The sequence below is a fragment of the Diuraphis noxia genome, unplaced genomic scaffold (genome assembly GCF_037042655.1).
Source record: "Diuraphis noxia isolate RWA-SAM2 unplaced genomic scaffold, SU_Dnox_SAM2 contig0001, whole genome shotgun sequence".
Taxonomy (NCBI): domain Eukaryota; kingdom Metazoa; phylum Arthropoda; class Insecta; order Hemiptera; family Aphididae; genus Diuraphis; species Diuraphis noxia.
The window spans coordinates 55,594,102-55,606,872 of record NW_028301711.1 but is presented as its reverse complement, the minus strand read 5'-3'; the positions used below and the strand labels follow the sequence as shown (position 1 = coordinate 55,606,872).

General features: G+C 28.3%; 2 pseudogenes; both read right to left on the bottom strand.

The window, feature by feature from the left end:
- LOC149060951 (uncharacterized) overlaps nt 1-12,771 on the bottom strand; it is a 289,350-nt pseudogene that overhangs the window by 29,563 nt on the left and 247,016 nt on the right.
- Nucleotides 7,317-8,681, bottom strand: LOC149060964 (uncharacterized; annotated as a pseudogene).

The window sequence follows — 12,771 nt, the reverse complement described above, 5'->3', positions numbered from 1 at the left end:
TAAGATAAAAAATGCGATTGTTTTATCTAGATACATTTATCTAACTAAATTTAGCTATTACACAACACTGGTAATGGGTAAAATATAATAATATATGAATAAATAGTAAAATATAATAATTTAAAGTAATTAATAGAACTAATATTATATACTCGTACATAGTTATAATTTAGTAAACTCACGATATAATGAATGTCTAAAACGAGAAAAAATGTCGAGACAGAAAGTTGTTTATTCAAAATTTGTTATACGTACCGATAACACAAACAAACAAAATTTGTTGTAATAAGATTTATCAAAATTTAAATAAACACACTAAAAATACATATTACTTTTAATCTAATAATATTTATTTACATATAGATACTGCAACACAACTCTTTCGTCTATCAAAACTAAGTGGTTGTCGATATTTATACCAAATCCTATCCAGTTAAGGAGTAGTTGGTTAGCTATTCCTACTACACGAACCAGTCTTGAGACCCGGGTTGTTGGATCGATACAAATAAAGTTTCCTAAGTTATATTTTACAGGTCCTAGGAACTTATAACCTGCGTTCATACACTAACACAATGGAACACGATAGGTATAGTAACGCACAACAAGATTTATTAAATAACTGAATAATATCTATAGTATATAGTACACAATCACCTGAGTAACTCTGTTCTTGAGGGTAGTATATTGAAGATCACAGGAATAGCGAAGCACGAGCTGAACAATTATTAAGTGATTTTTACAAGGTAGACTTCAATGTGTTTTGGACACGTCTGTGGTTTAGACTCAAATGTCTGGCTATATTTTATAATATACATATATGCTCGTACTCTACGTCAGGGGCGTCATTTGGGGGGGAGGGGGGTGCAGGGTGTACATTTGCACCAACATTTTTTATAAACGCCTTCTTTGGCCTGCCAACAATAAATATAAGCGCCGATATACCTAAGTGTTATATATTAATATATTATATATATATTTTAAATTTTTTCAGTATTTAAAAAAAAATAATAAATATTATAGTTATTAATGGGTTTTATTTCCAAAAATGATCGATGTGGTTGTGTGGTTATATCATAGACATAATATAAAATAATAATAATATAATTATGTCTATATATATTTTTTATTCTCTAACATGATATTATTACCATCGAATATATAAATATCTGTGGGTATAATATTATGCTGGTATAGATTTCTTATCATGCTCCGGTTTCTCTACTCGTTATAATAAGAAAACAACATGATATATAATTCCCATCAAAAGGGAAAAAATTGTCTAAAAATAGAACACTACAGAATATTATTTGTTTACATTTTTAACCTTGTCACTTACTTTCTACGGTAGAAATGGTATTCTATGGTAGAAATTCTACCACCAATTTTAGTACGTCGAGAGTACGATTGCTCTAGTCGTGATCGAGAAAGAAGTGAAATAATAATAATATTTGCTTAATATTTAATATTATACAACCCGACAACCGCCAAGTGTCAGTATTTTAGTCCGTTTAGTAGTTTCAGTTTCTATAAATATTAATTTATATTTTTGTTTTTATAAATATTTATTCAACTGATAAATTATCATTAATAATTAAAAGTTTTTTTTTTAATTTTACGGGTGTATTAAGTATTTTCTATTATGAACGTAGAAAAAATAAAAGGAGGTGCAGCTCGATTAAGAGAAAAAAATAAAAAGCTTTTATTAACAGCTGGTTCAAACTGTCATATCCCTTTCAGGACCACACAGTGATTCAGCCAAAACCAATAAATTTTTTTTTGACACTTCTTCATATTAGTGTTTTAATAAATAAAAATGAAAAAAAATGTTTGTTAAGTGGATAATTGGGACCAAAAAATACATGATGTCAAAACAGATCATTGAGCATTTAAATCTTTATTCATAATAAAATAACTTTTTTATGTTAATAAAATCAAAATAAACCATAAATAAAACTTAAATTTCAGACTTCCTGTATATCAAAACAATTTATAAAAAAACAACTTGCAACAAAACAGTTTATAAAAACAACTTTTAAAAAACTCTAAATAACTTTTTTTAACCCTTTATACATAAATAAAATCATAATAAAACATAAATAAAATTTCAAACTTCTTGTATATAACAACTTATTATAAACATATTGTATAATAAAATAAAAATAATCATAGAAAAACAACTTATTTTTTAAATAAAACATAAATAAAATTTCAGACTTCTTGTATATAACAACTTATTATAGACATATTGTATAATATAATAAAAATAATCATAAAAAAACAACTTATTTTTTAATAATGACATAGGTAATTGCTTATGAGATCATATTTTCTTTATATCACAATTTGGTGTGGAACAAACGAAAACAGTTTTTATTTTTATTGAAGCATAAGTATATATCACATTTTATGCATTTCATACGTGAATAATTTGAATAATGCTTACATCTTTGTCTCTCATCTGTGGGATTCGGCCAATGATCAACATTATCAAACCGAACGTCTTCACTTGAGCGGGAAGCAAAAAGTCTTCTTCTTTTAGTTGGTGGTGTAGGTGTTCTTAGTGATGGACGTCCTTTTTGTTTTTTCAACTTATCTTTACCTGCCCGCAAAAGCCCTTCAGCAATATCTGACTTAAATTGCAACATACTTTTATATTTAACAATATTTAATTGTTTACAGTGACGCCTATACAATAACCATGCATTCACAGCACACATGTCCAACAGATTATGTACAATTCTCAAATAATAACGCTTTACTTTATTTTCTGTTCTATAGAGTTCTACTAACATGTTATGTAAATCTATTGTCCCCATGAAATTGTTATATCCTTTGATGCATGCTGGCCTTACAACAGGAACATATTTTTTACTTGATACACTCCACCTTTGTACAATATCAGTTGGTTCAGCACCCATGTAATTAGATAACATGTGTACAAATTTATTATCAAACCACTTGCATCCAAAAATATTGTTTGTGGTGTCAACTTTATATTCATATGTTCCACGTCCTTTTACCTTCATATTTCCATCACTTGTAAACTTGCAGTTTCCTGTTCTGTTTGCCCTGACTGTTCCAATACACTGTGTTCCAGCAAAATTTGAACGACATTGGAGAGCATAAGAATTAAACCAATTATCAAATGCTTCCTTATGGTTTTCAAATTTAGGAACACAATCCAACAGTCTCATAACAATGTCACCACTTAAACCAAGACCCATATGTGATTCTTGAATTGTGCCTTTTCCCACATATATCTCGAAATCATGAACAATTCCACTTTTTGATGCAATAGAAAACATTTTAATGCCCCATTTATGAGGTTTATTTTTGATGTACTGTTTTAGTTTTGATCGACCTTTAAATGGTATTATAATTTCATCAATCGCACTATATTTTTCGATTTTAATTTTTTTAAAGTTATTTCTTACAGCCTCAATAAATGGGCGAACTTTAAATAATTTATCATGGTTAACATTATCCCTGGGCACAATATTATCATTGTTGTTCAAGTGAAAATATGTGCGCAATTTATCGAATCTGTTGCGGGACATGGTATCAGAAATCATAGTAAATGTAGTTTGTCTTGACCAAAACATTCTGTAACTTGGCATTTTTACAATGCTCATGTAAAAATGAATACCTATACACTGCTCCATTTCTGATATATTTGTATTAATACTAGATCCAGTTACTTGACATGAATAGTAATTGGTTTGTTCAACATTTTGAAATATATTGTCATCTACAAAAAACTTAAAATATTGAAGTGGAGATAGATTTTCTATAGGGGGGTCTGGTAATGAGGAAGTGCAAGTTGGGTATGATGTAGTCCAAGTGTTATTAGTCCAATTAGAGTATCCTAAAGGAATATTACTCCAGTCATACTCGAGATCGTTATCGTTTTCATTTTCTTGTAAAAAGACTAGTTCTAGTATATCTGGAAGTGGGTTATTAGGAGGTTGTATTTCTTGAATATCCTCTTCCTCTGTCATTAATTCAAGTACTTCATCTAAATTATCTACATTAACTTCAAACCCTTCATCCAGCTCCTCAATGTCTGACAAATCACCAACTAATAAAAAGTTTGCAATTTCATCGTCAGTTAATCGTTTGTGACACATGTTGATAAAAAACTGAAATTGAATACAAAAAAACTTTGTATAATAACGAAAAACATACATGATGCCAAACTAAATCACTGGGATTTTATGTATATATAAAAAAAAAAATTATTAATTACATATAAGCCCAGTGATCTTATTTGGGATCATGATGTAATATCTAACACGTTTCGTTTCTAACGAATAATATCAAGGTTCAAATGCACAAATTATGTTAATCAATACACTTAGAATTCAAAAATATTTTTTTTAAAGCTCTAAAATAAGTAAAACTTACCGAAATTGATGTTCGAAAAATACGTTTTAATGAATCACATCGATCGATAGAAAATGATAACAATAACAACTATTATTGATAAAATATATCATGAGGCAACTGTAACAGTATGACCAAAATAAGAAAATAAAATTCCCTATCGAATAGCACAATCAAATATCATATTTGACACCTCGGTACTGTTGTGTGAAGGCTTTAAAAACATGATGACAAAATGAGTCACCAGCCCTCAATATCTGAAAAGCAAAAACCAGATAATTTTTTAGTATGACTAAAATGTATTCATACATTTTTCTACTAAATTTTACTTAATTTTTCACTAAATTATCTAGGAATCTGATAGCTTATCAGAATCTATGAAGAGTTCTGCCACACATATTAGTAGTTATTTGAACAATGAAGAAAGCAAATTTTTTGAAAAGGAAGAAATAGATCGTAGAGTCTACGTTCCTGTGTTCTGTTAACCTAAGCTAAATCGGCGAGCGCGACATAAATGATGAGTCAGTAATCTGTAAATCGTTACAATACTTAATATAGTAAGATCATATTACATAATATATATTAAATAAATTAGCACATTATTGCATGGTAATCGTTACACAAACTTTTTAATACCTTGCAAGTTAATTATATTACATATATTTGTCGAAGCCATTGACCGTTGTACACTAACAGAAATGTAATTTATCCCAATAAAAATTAAAAATTCGTAATAGGGAGCTTCAAACCTATAAAAATTCGTTACATCACGATAGCTTTCGCCAAAAAAACTTAGTTGTATCAAGTGGACCAAAAGATATTTAATTGTTCGTTATATCACGATATTTTTAAGAAAACGACAGCTGCATCATTCGTTACACTGAGGTTTTCATTATATCAAGCTTTGTTTACTATATACATATAGTTTGTTGCTGCCTTTTTAATGATAAATTGTGATTTCTCGTCAATTTTATAACTTTTAGATTCTGAGCGGAGCGATGAATGTATTTATTTTACCATGATGTGTTTTAATTTTTTTTTTTTTGTGTCTGTCATCACGTTTTGGGGCATTAAAAGTGCTTCGATTTTTGACTTCAGTACGTCGTTTGATCAGAAAGTGAATCTAGTTGGTACTTTGGAGAGGGGGGGGGGTCAAAAGTAAAAAATTCTTAATATTTTTCTAAATAATCGAGAAAAACAAACTAAAAATTAAGGGAAAAACGGGAAATTTTACGCACACTCATTTTTTGACAAAATCAATTTTGGTTTTTGGTGTAACTTTAAAACAAATGACCATAGATACATGAAATTTTCACCGAATGTTTATATAAGTATATTCTATCCACCATGCAATTTTCAAAAGATTTCGACTTCAGTTGAACTATTTTAGGTATATGCAATTTTCGATTATTATTAGTATTTTAAAAATAAATATCGATAAAAATGTATTTGTTGGGTAGAAAAGCTTGAAAATTTAATACAATATAAATCCATAGTTACAATTCTTTTTTATAAGCATTCAAAGTTTGAATTTTGACAACATATTATGTAAAAATCACGAAAATTCTTAAATTATTTTATGCTAGAAATTCATAAAAAATTTTCTTTTAAAATATAAGATTTGAAAATTTAATACAAGATTCCTTACAAGTTTATTAATCTTTATCGCAAATAAAAAGTCCACCGGAAATTCAAATTAAATTTTTATAAGCATTTGAAATTTAAATTTTTACAATATTGGATTTCCACTGGATTTCACATTCAGTGATTTTCTTATTTTGGTGTAACTCTAAAAGTCTAAAACAAATGACCGCAGATACTTTAAATTTTCACTGAATGTTTATATAGATATTTTCAATATTTTATAACATTTTCAAAATATTTAGATTTGTTTTGAACTGTTTACTGACATTTTAATTTTTCAACTTTTTTTTTTTTTTCTATAAATATCGATAAAAATTTATTTGTTCTGTAGAAAAGCTTGAAAATTTAGTACAAGGCTTTTAACACATTTTAACAATAGCAGTTGAAAAATAAAATATATTCATGGTCACAATTTTTTTTTACAAGGATTCAAAGTTTGAATTTTGACAACATACGTAAAAATCACGAAAATTCATAAATTATTTTATGCTGGAAATTCATAAAAAATTTTCCTTTTATATCTAAGATTTGAAAATTTAATACATAGCACCTATTATATTTTTATAATAGGAATTGAAAAATAAAAGAAATGCGTAGTCACAATTTTTATTTACAAGCATTCAAAGTTTGAATTTTGACAACATATATAAAAATCACAAAAATCACGAAAATTCGCAAATTATTTCAAACTAGAAATTCATAAAAAATTTTCTTTTTAAATCTAAGATTTGAAAATTTTTAATAATCTATAATATATCCCTGACAGATAAACCGTCTTCGATCAGAATCGTTTTTCGTATACAATATATAATATCATTGGATTCAAATTTAATTCCATCCATTACGGTAACCCACTTGTAACCTACTGTACAGCAAAGCGACATCCACGAATTACCCGCCTTTTTTATCGTTGCATATTATCAATTATGCCATACGAGTTACCTATACGTTTCCACTAGATGTGAGCTTCTAACTTTTTACCTAGTTCGGTTTACTTATTACCAATAATTTCTACTGTACAGCAGAGCGACATCCACGACTTACCCGCCTTTTTTTAGTATGAATGTGTAAAAAATGTTGAAAAAATGACTTAAAAGCCACAAAATGCACTAAAAATTTCAAAAAATGCTTTAAAAACGCATTAAAGTCTTAAAAAAGCAAAATAAAAGTTACATTTTTTAATTCTTTGATGTATGAAATGAACTTTTTTCTTAGAAACCAATGTTTTCGGACATTCAGAAAAAAATGAAATTTGCATTCAAATCCGTTCCCTAAAAATAACATACACCTTAATTATAAAAATAAAATGTAAGATTTTTAATTAACGATAAAGATTTTAAACTAAATTTATCAATTACACACGTATAATCAATATCGATATCGTGTTCACAATTAATCCTCATCAGTGATTCTAGTCTGTCATTGGACAAGGTAGAACAAAGTCTGTTTTTAATAATTTTAAGTTTGGAAAAACTTCTTTCCGTTTCTACACTTCCCACTTGTAATGTTAATGCAGTTTTGTACATGGTAAATATTGTTGGAAACATTTTAAGATAACCATGATTGCAATATAATCTGAAACAAAAAGTATGTATACATAACAGTTAATTTAATATTAACCAAATAACAAATTATTCTTTTAAAGTATTTCAATTTAGATAAAATAAATTTATATATTTTAAATATTATTATTGTATTTATATTTATTTTATTAAACCTGTATATCAAAATAAGACTTCCATGATTTTTATGATTTTTTCTAATGCATCATTATCTTTATCTTTTTTTAAAATTAAATTGTTGTAATTTTCCAAATCCAAATCCTCCTCTTGATTTATATCAAAATCTTCCAATCAAACTGCTTTATCTCTATTATCGTGAAGTATATTTGGCAAATTTTCACATTTTTTCAATACTTCAAAATAGTTACAAAATTCTTTATACTCATGTCTAGCATTGTCTGGTTGAATAAATTTTGAAAAATTTTTCCAAAAGCATTAAAAACATTTATTGGAAAATGTTTAGTATTTTGTTTCGTTTCATTCAACCTTTTCTTAGACAAAAGACTAATATCTTTTAATAAACCAAGGATAATTTTATCAGGACTTTTTGAGTTGTTTGATGAAGTATTTTTGTTACCGATGAACCTTTCTGTTAATTGAGTAATTATATAGTCCAGAACTGAAAAGTATGTGTTAACTTTAAAATGTTGTATAGGTTGAATTATCACTTCATCTCTAGCGTTTTCATCAGCCATTTGTTTTCGCTTACAAGATCTCTGTTGAGGTAAAGGTAAACTCGTAATCACTATATATAATGAACTTTTTTGTTTGAACAGTGATTTCATTAAATAATTCATTTGTCCCAAGTTTATTTAAGGATTCCAAATTGTCTTCTATAAGCAGGGTAGCACATTAAATATCAAAATCTGGACTTTGCAAGTGTTGAGATGTTTTATCTAAAATTTTAAACATACTTTCAAAGCTATAAGCTGTTAACAAAAATATTTCCGATGTAAAGTATTTATGTAAACCTTTGGAAGTGATGCCACATCGTCTGTCCTCTGGCCCTTCCGTATCTCTAATAACTTGAAGTGTTTAAATCAAAGCATTAAATGTTTTGAGTATAGTGCATAATGCATAGCAATGTGACATCCAACTTGTAGTATTAACTCTTTTAAATCTTCTAATAGATAATTTTGGATTAAATTTGTTTTAATTTTTTACATATAAAGAAACTCTTTTTTTAATCGAACAAATAAAATCAAAAATTTCTTCCAAATTTCCAAATAAATCCATAACATTGTTATCCGATGAAACAGCATCAATTACTACTATATTTAATCTATGGGCCCAGCACCATATATAGATTGCACTTGTATTTTGTTCGTTAATAATTGATTGTAAACCAGTATACTGCCCACGCATACTTGCTGATCCATCATAAACTTGCCCGATTAAATATTTTTTCCAATCCAAATTGTGATCGGTACCAACACTATAAAAAAATTCAGCTAAATCCACTCGTCATGGGTTTGAAAATTCTTTTATAGCAATAAACCGTTCTTTGATAGTATCGTTTTGAACATATCTTTTCTCGATATGTCAAAAGTAATATCGATTGATATGCTGAAAAACCTAGTACCAACTATTTCTTCATCTATATGAATGTTGCTATACATTCAGAAATTGTATCAATTAATAAATTTTGTTTTCTCTAAGAGATAAATGAACATTTACTTTTGTGTTTTTGTATTTTAATTTCAGTTATATACTGAGCCATAAGAGGCAAATATTTATAAATAAGTATAATAAGATCTTCAAAGTTTCCTTTATTTTGTTCACACCATCCTTCACGATGTCCACGAAACGCCAATCCATGTCTACCAAGGTATTACGTAATATCAATTAATTGTTTCACAAGGTCACGATTGAAAATTATATTTTACGTTTATAATTGTGTAATAAAAGGCAAAATAAAACACATTTGAATATCTACATAGAATTTTATAATAAAATTAAAGCATTAATTTATATTTTGAAACTATACAATGTAATAATTATAATATAGTTACTAATTGTATTAGTTGACTACTATCAGTGAGAAGTATGAAGTTGTTTATTTTTAACTAGGAACTCCAAGTTTTCTGGAAATAACATTCATTTTATTCTCAAGTCTGGTTCAACTTCCAACCGATTCCTGTATTTATTCTTCAGGAACACGAGTGTTGAAAATCCTGCTTCACACTTATAGGTCGCGACAAAAAGCATTAGAAATTTTATCGCTTGTTCTGCTACAACTGAGTACTCTTGACGACAAGATAACCAAAAATCTATTAATGGCCGTTCCTTATATTTGAGTGCCGTGTCACACGAGATTTCAATTAATGATTGAACATTTAAGTCCAAAAAAGTTATTTCAATATTGATTGAAAATGGGTTCCTTATCCATGCTTTGTTACTGTTAATTAGAGGAAAATATTCTTTTAGATTAGTTTCCAGTCCTTGCAAATGTTCCTGAATAAGAGCTGATATATCGTGTGGCATGAAACTTACGTTATTCTCTTCTTGAAATGCTGTCAGCATTGTAAAAGCCTCGTAATTTCCTGTTTTTATGCGACGTGACCACAAATTAAGTTTTTTTGTTGCAGCTTCCACCTTCTCTTGTACTTTAAATATTGTCACATTTTCACCTTGAAGTGCCAAATTTAAATTATTCAAAAAATCAAACACATCACAAATGTAGGCTACCTTAACTAACCAATTAGCATCATGAAATCTGTCTTTAAATTCAAATATTTCATCTTTAGATGTTGGAGGATTTTGTTCTAAGAATACCGAAACTTCTTCCTTCAATTCGATTAGTCTTTTCAAGACATTCCCTCTCGATAGCCATCGCACCTCACAGTGTAAAAGAAGATGTTCATGATCACTCCCCATTTCATTGCACAAAACAGAAAATATTCTCGAGTTTAATGGTCGAGATTTAATAAAATTTATAAATTTTACACACTCTTGCATCTTTTTAGTTTAAGACAATGGCATTTTTTTGACCGCTAATGCCTCTCTGTGAATACTACAATGAACCCATACATATTCCGGCGCTACAACTTTTACTCTTGGAAAAAGTCCAGTACAAATACCTGACATTGCACGTGCTCCATCGCTACTCAATCCCACATATTTTTTCCATTCAATGCCATTCTCAATAATATATATATATTGATTAAATTAAATAATTCTACTGCTGTTCTTGTTGGCAGCGATTTACAAAATAATAACTCTTCGTATGTATAAAAGCCGATGTGTCATATGCATAAATAAATAAATAAGCAATTAATTTTGATATTTCATAAGAAGCCAATACAAGGTTTTTAGTTTGAGGACTAAGTGAAAACATTGAAGTCATATTTTTTTGGCACTTTTTAATTTTCTTCTCCTGTTAATGAAAAAATCTATAAGCTTTTCATTGTATTCAGGATGCTTCAATTCTAAATGCCTCTTCAACTTTGAAGACTTCGTGGACTCGTTTGAAAGTTCTGCATTATATATTACACATAATGGTTTGTTATCATCGCCCTCGATGAAGCCAAATTGAATGTAATTTTCAAAATACTGTAGATTCCAGGCCCCCTTTTTTTCGTAAGAGAATTACTTTGCACATCGGATGACCATTTATTAGAACCAATATTAGAACTTTTACTTACATCACTCAACTCTTGGTTGTTGTTTCTTATTGAACCGGTACTTGGTTTTATTAACCACTTATCCATTATAAATAAACGTAGCTGAGGTGTTCCGTCAAGTTAATTCGTGGCAAATAATTTCCCAAAATAGTTCTCCTATATTTAGATTTTAAATATTTTACATGGGAAAATAATACACGTATACGTGTTACAATTTTAATAACTCGTCATAGACGTGCGTCGTTAGACACCAATGTTCGAACTGAAATCAATATTTAGCCATCGCTATAATATGCCTATATCGGTAATTCATTTGTAGATAACGGATAACGGATTAGTGCCGTAACAATCAACGACGCTTGTAGCATTAATTTGTTACTATTATAATGTATTTATAGATACGGCGAATGTCATACTATTCGGGTTTTTCATGAAGCCTAGTTGATAATCTCAATAATTATTATTTATGTTTTAAATAATAGTTATTTGTAATAATGAATTTATTTTTACTTAAAAGTTTAAATTATCAAACAAAAATGATAAATAACAAATTTAATATGAGAATTTAATTAAATGTTGCGACCCACTATTAAATTTTTTATGGCCCGATAATGGGTCGCGACCCGGTATTTGGGAAACGCTGCTGTAAACTATTTATTAGTGTCTATTCGAGGAAATATTGTGTTGGTTAAGTTAACCAGAGACATCACTGATTTTTCTAATTTTATTATGTGCCGTGCCCCTTATCTACTTCGTGTTTTATGTCTAATATTCTCATATTTTCCTTTACGATATTTGGTCTACCTTAATTTCCTTTAACCTATTTATAGAAAAATCGAATTTCTTTATACATTCCCAATTACATAACCCGTAAAGCACTTGTGCTGCTTTGGTGTCATATTTCATTACTCCCCGATTATTTCGACGGAATCTGATAAAAGTTCTTTTCGCTTAATTAATTTTTTTTAATTAATAAGGAACGATTTAGTGGCTGCTTGTTACTTGCGTCCCAAAAAAAGGTATATTTTACACGTAGTAAAAATGACCGGTAACTTGGATCCCGTTTTGCTGACGCAAACCGGTTATATAATTACTATCGATATTTACTACTAAAATCACTCAAGTCAATAATATCGTGTCACTAAAATCGATAGTTCACAAACTATACTATACAGGGTGATTTTTTTATCATGAACCACTCATTATTTCAAAAAGTATCAATGTTTTTTAAAATATTTTTTTACAAAGTTTCATATTGTTAAAAAAACAACGTTTTTATGAAAAAATTATATTTTTTAATATTTTTTATCCTTATAATTTTTTAAGTTTTTTACTTTTTTGAATGGCAACCTACAGTTTTAATTTCATATTCCAAAGCAGAATATTTTTCTAAGTATTTTGATACGTAAAAATCGAATTTTGGACGAGTAGTTCATGAGTTATAAGTATTTAAAGTTTAGACAAGCGGAGTAGTGGACAAACATTTTGCGGGGTAACCCCGTACCACTCCACTCCGCCAATCTAAACTTTAAATACTTATAACTCATAAACTACTCGTC